Genomic DNA, 9847 nt, shown 5'->3' on the forward strand with positions numbered 1-9847 from the left:
ATGGCGGCAGGGAAAGGCAATTTCCCCATTGCGGCCATATACATGTGACATTTTGATCTAAGGGGTTAACAGGCACAGGTGTATTGAGAATCCACCTGCGTCTGTTAGCCGCACAAGTCAGCTGTTCAAATCAGTTGGCCCACGGCTGCAGCTGGTGGGGATTATAATGACATTAGACAATGTAGTAAAGAGGTTAAACCATGTAACAAATGGGTCATTACTGTACACAGTAGCCTGGAAAAACAACACCTTTCACCCAATCACCACACACCAATCTCATGTTTCTCCATTCCTCTTACATTCTTTCCTTTCTTTGTCTGCAGTCTACAGTTGTCTCAATTTGCTCTCTGGTTATGTAGTTCTTTGGTAGTGGTAGGATGATGGCTGGTTTATGGGAAATATCTGGGCTTCCCTTGCCTTTTCCTTCATTAGAGCTTGGACGTTGATGAAGGTAACTTTTTTGGGAAGCTTTAGTGCTCTGAACTGTTGTCTGAGCCCTTTCATCATTGCGTACAGCAGGGGTCCCAACCTGTAGATCAAGAGCCACATGGGACTTGTGAGCCCAAGATGTATGACACAACAATCTGAAAGCTTGGTGCATTAGCACTTGGTCTACCAACAAAAATGAAGAGAAGATCTCCACACGGTGACTTATAACAGTAGCTCCTCACAGAATAGAAAATATGGATGTGCGTATACTTACAGGATTATGATAGAGAGAAATAAAAATAGAAGAATAAAGATAGAATGATACTGTTAGAGGAAAGCTTGAAAAATGCCAAATCAGATTAAAGTTGGAACAATTGGATGTCATTATTCTGCCTATATAGGCACTAGATCTCAGTGTACTTTCTGTGGGAAATGTTTTGGCTGTCGTCATACCTAAAATGGTGGGCTTTGAGTGTCCCTTCTCTAGGTTTCTTGTCTGAATATGGCACACGACCATGCCTCAGATTAAAATGTGGCTCTCGATGTAAGAAAATGTTGGGGACTGCTGGTGTATGGACTTAGCTTTGTATCCAATGAAATACCTGCTCTTCCGGAAAAGTCATGTGCCACTCCGAAAGCATACCTGGAGTCAGTACAGATATTTGCTGTATGATCTTCTACCATTGTACAGACAGCAGCAAGTGACTTCTTCTCTGCATACTGTACTGAACATGAGGACAGTAGAAGTTTCTATCTTCTATGGTAACCACCATAAAGCTTTATAGCCTCTTTTCTGCAGTCATAGTGTAACCCTGTACATGTTGGATAATTTTTCCTTCTAGCTGCATATTTTGCCATTTAACTGACTTTATTAATAACAGTTGATAACAATTAACTGCTCAGTCACAAATAGAGATGGTTGAGTTTGGTTCATGTTCATCAATTTTACCATTGTTTACTGAACAGTGTGACAAACATATCCAAACACCATTGAATTCAATGGGAGGAAAAACTTATGTATTATAAGGTTTAGGGGGGCCGGTGTTAGTAAGAAGTAGGGGGCTGCAAAGAAAGAAAATAACTCTACTTCTTGGTCTGATCATTAGCTTTCATGCATATTCACTGCTTCCCCAATCCACAATAATTCCCAGCATACATCTAGTGATTGTCGGCAAACTGCTTCATCAGGGAGAAGAGAATTCATCATAATTTAAAATGTTTATTAATGTATTATGGAAATGGCTGGTTCCAATGATGTATTTGTAGGTTAAGGCAGTTGCTCTGGTGGGGACCTGATGAAGCTTATTGTGTAGCGAAACAGCTGTCATCTGATGGATTTTGGCATTTGAGAAATAAAGAATATTCTCTTAGATTAGTGAGCGCCACTTAAATTTTCTTTGTGTATATAGTAATAAAAGACATTACACTCTCGGAGAATAAACTCTCAATTAATTAAATTTCCAGGTAAAGTTCATGTGAATAGAAGAATTCAAATTTAGCTTAAGTCTTTTACTTTCATTAATTATCACATCATTCAGAACATAATGCAGAATGGAAATTACATAAAAAAATATTTATAATTTTCACACAGTCTGGTTACAAAGTCAACTTTAACACTAGTTGATGACTTTTTTATTTTTGATTTATATTTGTTATAATATTTTTATAATTGCAACTTATTTATACATTTAATACATTTTGCTCATGATATTCTGTTAGACATTCATGAATTACATTTCAGATTACAGAGATATAAGATTATATCTGGTAGAACATTATAACACAAGAGCAACAAAGCATGTAACATATATAGGTAATGTCATATTCTCATGGTGCAGGACACGTCCCACCTCGGGACCAACATCTACACTGGAATTTGGGGTCCCCCGTCCTGTGAATAATGTATAAATGTCTGAGATGATATTACCTCTAGAAGAAACACAACTGTGAGGAATAAGATTAATATCCAGAGACATTACAATGCCACATTACTACAATGCGAGAGGCCATTATTATTTCTCTTCTTGTGATATAACATTGTTATTATTGGAGCAGAGAAATACGTCGCACATTTACTCCTGTAACTTCTATATCAGTAAATACTGCTCAGGTTACAGATATAAGATTATTAGTAATTAGTGACATCAGTGATAGAAAGATACAAGAACACACTGGAGTAATATTCTCCGGGCACAGGACACGTTCTACCTATTACACACATTTCTAGGCGGGAACTTGGGCTCCGTCCTGTGATTGACTATAAATGTCTGAGATTATATTACAACTTTAAAGAGAATGTTAAATATACATAAATATATTAGTTATCTTATATCTATATTTATATGTAACATATACAGATGTGGGGTGTGTGACTTTGGCATTTAGTGCAGTGAATCTTCCCAGGTGACATGATTATGGGATGTCGCTCGCCATCGCTGCCATATTGCTTCTCCTGAGAGGATCAGTCACTGTTTGATCTTCAGAAGAGGCCGAGATTTCTCCAATATCCTGTAATACTATGTGATCGCAGTGCAAAGAATAAGTCATCACAGGGTCACATTACCTAGCAAAATCTAAAATAAAGGAATAAGATAAACAATTTGTATTTTAAATAATAAATTATATTTCAACTTTTTCCTTTGTAAAAATTGTGAAATTATAAACTAATCATAATAGACATTGTCACATCTGTTGTCTCCATCAAGAACATTGGAGTTTCTGTTTTTGAGTTTTTGTTTTTTTCCTCTCCTTCTTCAAAAAGCCAGAACTTTTTATTTTTCCATCAATGTAACTTGTTTTTGTGGATCAAGTTTTTTCCTATTTTGATGAACGATTTCTAGTTTAGCCGAAAACATTAATTGTAGCATTTAATGTAAAGGGAAAAAAAATGTAAGTGGTGTAAAAGAAATAATATTTAACCATTATTTTTTCGGGTATTTTTTTTTTTTTGGGATGATCGATATATAGTAAAAAATGACCTGAAAACAGGATTCTCCAGATCAGAACAATTACATAGGCAGAAAATTTGATGTGAACCTTGTTTTTTGTGCGGTGAGCTGACAATTTTGTTTTGATACTATTTTGGGGTAAATTGGACATTTCCATCACTTATTGAATTTTTGGGGCAATAACAGGAACAAATTCATGAGGATGTATAAAAAAAACACCGGACGACGCTGGACTTAAAGCTGAACTGAAGGAAGAGGAAGAATTTATAAATCATATGGATACATGATAAGAAATAATACTGTATCTGGAGCGACGTCAGAGACCTCCGTCTGTCCACTACTTTCCAGGACTGAGGGGGAATGTTTCTCTGCGCTTATGTAATACTTGTTTCAGAGATCAGATAAAATTTAAATTAAATTGTACTCATTAACTGAAGGGAACACCAAAAGCAATAGGGGCTTATCCGGTGGAGATTAATCCAGGGGAGGAGTAAGGGAATTACTCTCCTATTGGGGTTGTTTCACCCGCAACTGAGGAGGGAAAGTATGACATCTGCTGCAGAACGCTCTGGTAGGGAAATCCCACCATGGACACCAAATAGTAGGAGGATAGGAGTGGTAGTTTCCACTGCTGGTAATAAAATCAAGAAATCTGAAGACCGTATTCAAGATCGGATCAGGAGAACCTGATGAAAAAGCTGTTTAAGCATTGAAACACATAGAGAATAAACTGCATTGTCTTATGCTGAATATGGTCTCTGGATTTCTTGATTCCATTACCAGCAAAGCAGATTACTACTCCTATCCTCCTTATATTTGATTGTTCTCATTAAGCCCTTTACAACTTTCTATATACTGGTTCATCCAAGGTCGATGCAGGTGTGGCGCCCTGGACTAGCCAGGGGCCACAGGTAACAACACACACACACCCCCACCGCCAGCAGTTCACAGCTGTCATCCCCAGTGAGACCTGATTTCTTCCCTCGGGTTCAGACAGACACACCAGGTGGGTGGAGCTAAGCAGATAGGCACGCCCACCGAGGAGTCTAGCTGGCCTGAGGCAGAAAACAAGTGCAGACAAGTCCAGGCAGAGGAAGGGAGAGGAGGTCTGCAGAGAGGCAGATGCAGACTGGGGCCTAGGTTGGAGCCTAGGGCCCTCGTGTAGCCAGTCAGGCAGAAGGTAGTGGCCGTCTGTGGGGCCGGGAAGACAGTGTTGGTGGAACCGTAGGTAGCCGGGGTTGGGCGGTGGCCCACCGGTACCGAACCGGGGAGCCAGCTGGAAACCAGGGCGCAGGAGGAGCGTACAAGAAGGTGCAGGAAAGGACTTACACTACCAAACTGGGGTCAGGGGAAAAACACCGCAGCCACCTGTGGGACCCGTCCATCCAGCCGTTTGTTTTACCAGAGACTCCGTGTACGTTACTGGCTGAGTGAGTGCCACCGTGCCATCCGGCACCGCGCTGCCACCACGACCCTGCACCTCACCTGCACTGCATCCCTCCCTTCAGCCCTTACCGGGCACCGGGACCACCAACCCCTACCCACAGAGGGGGAAAACATCCCAGCTGCTACCTAGCAACGCTCCCGGGATCCCCGTCACCAGCAGCGGTGGTGCCCCAACCTCGCCGCGACCCATGGGTGGCGTCACAAACTCGATCCCCAAACCAGACCAACCCCTTTCACTCATGGGCGAGGAGCGCCGCTCAAATCCCCGGATCCGGCCCACCGTAGCAGCAGCCGGACCCGAGCCGCAAGCGCGCTCGAGCAGCGCACCCCCCGCCTTCGGCACAGGCTCAAAAACAATACTAGTAAAAAAGAATCAGATCAGGCCTTAAAAAATAAGTCATTACAGCCCCAGATCCCAAAAAGTGAAGACGTTACTGTTCTCGGAAAATAATGACACATGCCAATTTCTTTTTTTTTTTTGGGGGGGTGGGGGCAAATGTCTATATTTATTTCACCAATAAAGTAAAAAAAAATCCATATAGGTTTGGTATCTCCGAACTTGTACTGACTTAGGGAATCATAACCTGATTAGTTTTACTATATAGTTAATAATAATAATAATAATTAAAAAAAACAATTGTGAATTGCACTCTTTTTACCTTAATTTGTTTTCAATTTTACCAGTACACTATATGGTAAAATGAATAGTGTCATTCACAAGTACAACTTGTCCCACAAAAATGAAGCCCTCATATGGCCATATTGACAAAAAATAAAAAATAGTTATAGCTCTTTGAAGAAGGGGAGGAAAAAGCAAAAGTGCGAAAGAGGGAATAGGCAGGACCATGAAGGGGTTAAATTAATGTGAAATACAAGAACTTTGACACTAACTCCATCCCCTACAAATTGAGCCACTCATCTATAATCACCATAGATGTAATGTCCGGGGCAATCGTACTGCCGTGTAAAAATAGACAGAACCGGAGAACGAGAGTGTTGAATGCAAATAGGTGGAAACTTTATTAGAAAATTAAAATCATACACAAGGGTCAGATAGACAGATTGTTGGGTGAGGCTGGAGAAAACCCAGTGGTTATGGTGCACATTGGTACTAATGACAAAGTTAGAGGCGGGTGGAAGGTCCTTAAAAATTATTACAGGGAACTAGGAGAGAAGCTGAAGTCCAGGACATCCAAGCTGGTGTTTTCAGAAATACTACCGGTGCCACAAGCGTCACTAGAAAGACAGCAGGAGCTTAGGGAGATAAATACGTGGCTTAGAAATTGGTGCAGGAAGGAAGGGTTCGGGTTCATGGAGAACTGGGCTGACTTCTCAGTCGGCTACAGGCTCTACGGTAGGGATGGTCTGCACCTCAATGGGGAAGGTGCAGCTGTGCTGGGGGAGAAAATGGTCAGACAGATGGAGGAGCTTTTAAACTAGGATCTGGGGGGAGGGAGGGTAGTGGAGCAAAAAAGGGGACAGATAGAGCAGATGGAGACAGTGAGACGGTAGGGGTCAATGAAGGATTAGGGGGGAATGAGACATGCAAGGAACGTAGGGAGGGTAGGAGTAATAAATGTGTTAATAGGATTAAATGTCTACTGGTAAATGCAAGAAGTCTTGCAAACAAAATGAATGAATTAGAGACTCTTATGTCAACCATGGATTATGATGTGGTGGGCATTACAGAAACCTGGCTGGATGAAAGCCATGACTGGGTGACAAACATAGAGGGTTATAGTACATTTAGGAGGGACAGGAAAGACAAAAAAGGTGGTGGGGTGTGTATATTTATCAAATCTAACCTAAAACCTGTTTAGAATGATGACATTGGGGGGAACTGCAACAATGTAGAGTCAGTATGGTTAAATGTACATGGGGAGGGGAATAATGGAAAAATGCTAATTGGAGTTTGCTATAAGGCTCCTAACATACCTGAAGAAATAGAGGGTGAAATGCTGTAACAAATTGAAAAGGCAGCTAATAATAATAATAATCGGGGTCTTATTATGGGGGATTTCAACTATCCAGACATACAGTGGGACATAAAATCTTCTGGTTGTGCTAAAAGCTTTAAATTCTTATCCACAATTCAAGACAATTTCCTCTCTCAGATGGTAGATGAACTGACGAGGGGAGTTAATTTCCTAGATCTGGTCCTGTCAAATAGACCGGATACAATTTCAGATCTACAGGTCCGGGAGCACTTGGGCACCAGTGATCATATTATGGTAAGCTTCAATGTAATATTCAATAGAACATATCAAAGGGGAAATGCTAAAACCTGGAATTTTAGGAAAGCTGATTTCAACAAATTAAGGGAAGAGCTTAAATGTGTAGATTGGGACCAAGTCTTGGTAACTGGGGATACTGAACTTAAATGGGGTAAGTTTAAGGATATACTCCTAGAGTCCTGTAAAAAACGTATACCCTCTGGTAATAAAATGTCCACGAATAAAAAGAAACCACTATGGATAAATAAAACTGTACAAAGTATAATAAAACAAAAACAAAGGGCGTTTAAAATCTTAAAGGCTGAGAATACAGAAATAGCATTTCAGAAGTATAAAGATATCAATAGGAAATGTAAAAAAGAAATCAAACAAGCAAAATTAGCTACTGAAACAAAAATCGCCAATGACATTAAAATAAATCCCAAAATCTTTTATAAATACATTAATGCTAAAAGGAAAACATAGGATTGTATCAGCCCCTTAAAATATAATAACAAGTGAGTTATAGAGGACAAACAAAAGACTGAGATATTAAATAGGCATTTCTCATCTGTGTTTACCAAGGAACTGACTGTACCAGGGATCATTCAACAAGTGAAAAATCAAAGTTCACCACCCGAAATAATTAATTTAACACAAGAAGAAGTACGCCTACGTCTGAGTAAATTAAACATTGACAAATCCCCAGGGCCAGACGGCATTCATCCACAAATATTGAGGGAATTGAGCTCCATAATTGACAGACCGCTGTATCTCATCTTTTTAGACTCGCTTGTAACAGGGCTGGTGCCTCAGGATTGGAGGATTGCTGATGCAGTGCCGATATTTAAGAAAGGTAAGAGGGTAGATCCAGGCAACTACCGTCCAGTAAGCCTGACATCAGTGGTATGCAAAGTTTTTGAGGGCATTTTAAGGCATGACATGCAAAAATATATTGGAGAAAAGAATATAATAACTGACAGACAGCATGGATTCATGAAAGATAAGTCGTGTCTAACCAACCTGTTGGGGTTCTATGAGGGGTTAAGTGCAAACCTGGATATTGGTAATGCAGCTGATGTGATTTTTTTGGACTTTGCAAAGGCATTTGATACTGTACCACATAATAGCCTTATACTAAAGCTCCAGAAGCAAAGACTAGGGGAAACTATATGCAACTGGGTAAGGAATTGGCTAAAAGATAGGAAACAAAGAGTAGTCATAAATGCTACATTCTCTAAATGGGCTATAGTCAGCAGTGGGGTGCCGCAGGGATCTGTGCTAGGACCGATTCACTGGGGAACAATTTGAAAAACAATTTCTGTTGAGTTAGGTTTTTGAGCTGATTTATACTAAAATTGGCTGCTGATTCCAAAAATGTAGTCAGTTTTCTTCTATCACGTCAAGTTTTTCCTCCTCAACTTACCTGCCATAGAAGCACAATTGCACTGATTTCTGTAATAAGACTTGTTATCTGAGTACAATTCGACTCACATAGAGCTACGTGGCAACATGAGTGTTAAAAAACATATTTGTCATGCCTATTTCTTATATATTTCATTTTTTGTTCATATTTGTACTATTTAAAAAAAAAAACACTTTTTAGGTACAGTAGTTTACATACTTTTGAGAAGACAAAAATCCTATAGTTCAAAAACTTGACATGATAGAGAAAAACTGAGATAATTTCTGATCAGATCTGATTCAGCATCCAAAAATTAATTAAGAACAGTTGTCAGACCTAACTCCTAAAAAATTGTGTTCCCCAGTGTTATTTTTAATCTCTTTATTAATGCCCTTGTGGATGGGATTGATAGTAAAGTGTCAGTCTTTGCTGATGACACCAAACTATGTAGGATATTAAAAACTGACCTTGATAGTACAATATTACAAAAAGATCTGGATAAGATGTCAGAATGGGCAGACACTTGGCAAATGAGATTTAATGTTGATAAATGTAAAGTAATGCACCTAGGACGGAGTAATCCTATAGCTACGTATACATGAAATGGAAGTAAACTCGGGACTACAGAACAGGAGAAGGACTTGGGTATTCTCATTACAAATAAGCTGAGCAGCAGCACTCAATGTCAGGCAGCTGCTAAAGCAAACAAGATTCTAGGGTGTATAAAAAGGGATTACATCCCGGGATCCCACTGCATTGTTACCCCTCTATAAATCACTTGTAAGGCCACATCTGGAATATGGGATACAGTTTTGGGCTCCGCATTTTAAGAAGGACATTCAGAAGTTACAGTCAGTTCAAAGGCGGGTAACTAGACTTCTACAAGGAATGAAGGCCGCTCGTATGATGAGAGGTTGGAAAAGTTAGATATGTTTAGCTTAGAAAAAAGACGTCTCAGAGGAGATCTCATTTATATGTATAAATACATGTGTGGTCAATATAAAGGACTTGCAAATGACTTATTCCTTCCAAAGACAATACTAAGGACCAGGGGGCACTCACTGCGAGTGGAAGAAAAGAGATTCCGACAGCTAAATAGGAAAGGGTTCTTTACAGTAAGAGCAGTCAGACTGTGGAATGCCGACCACAAGAGGTAGTAATGGCAGATACTATAACAGCTTTTATATCAGGGCGGGATGATTTCCTCAGTACAAAACATTGTTGGTTATAATTGACTTAGTGACCAAATGTAGAACTGGTGGAGGAAGGTTGAACTGGATGGACCTAGGTCTTTTTTCAACCTTAGTAACTATGTAACTATGTAACTATGTCAGCAGAAAACCGTGCAAGGATAAAATGCATGAAAGGGTTGTGACAGAATGGACAAAGAATACCTCAAATAGAAA

The sequence above is a fragment of the Anomaloglossus baeobatrachus genome, chromosome 11 (assembly GCF_048569485.1).
Source record: "Anomaloglossus baeobatrachus isolate aAnoBae1 chromosome 11, aAnoBae1.hap1, whole genome shotgun sequence".
Lineage (NCBI taxonomy): Eukaryota > Metazoa > Chordata > Amphibia > Anura > Aromobatidae > Anomaloglossus > Anomaloglossus baeobatrachus.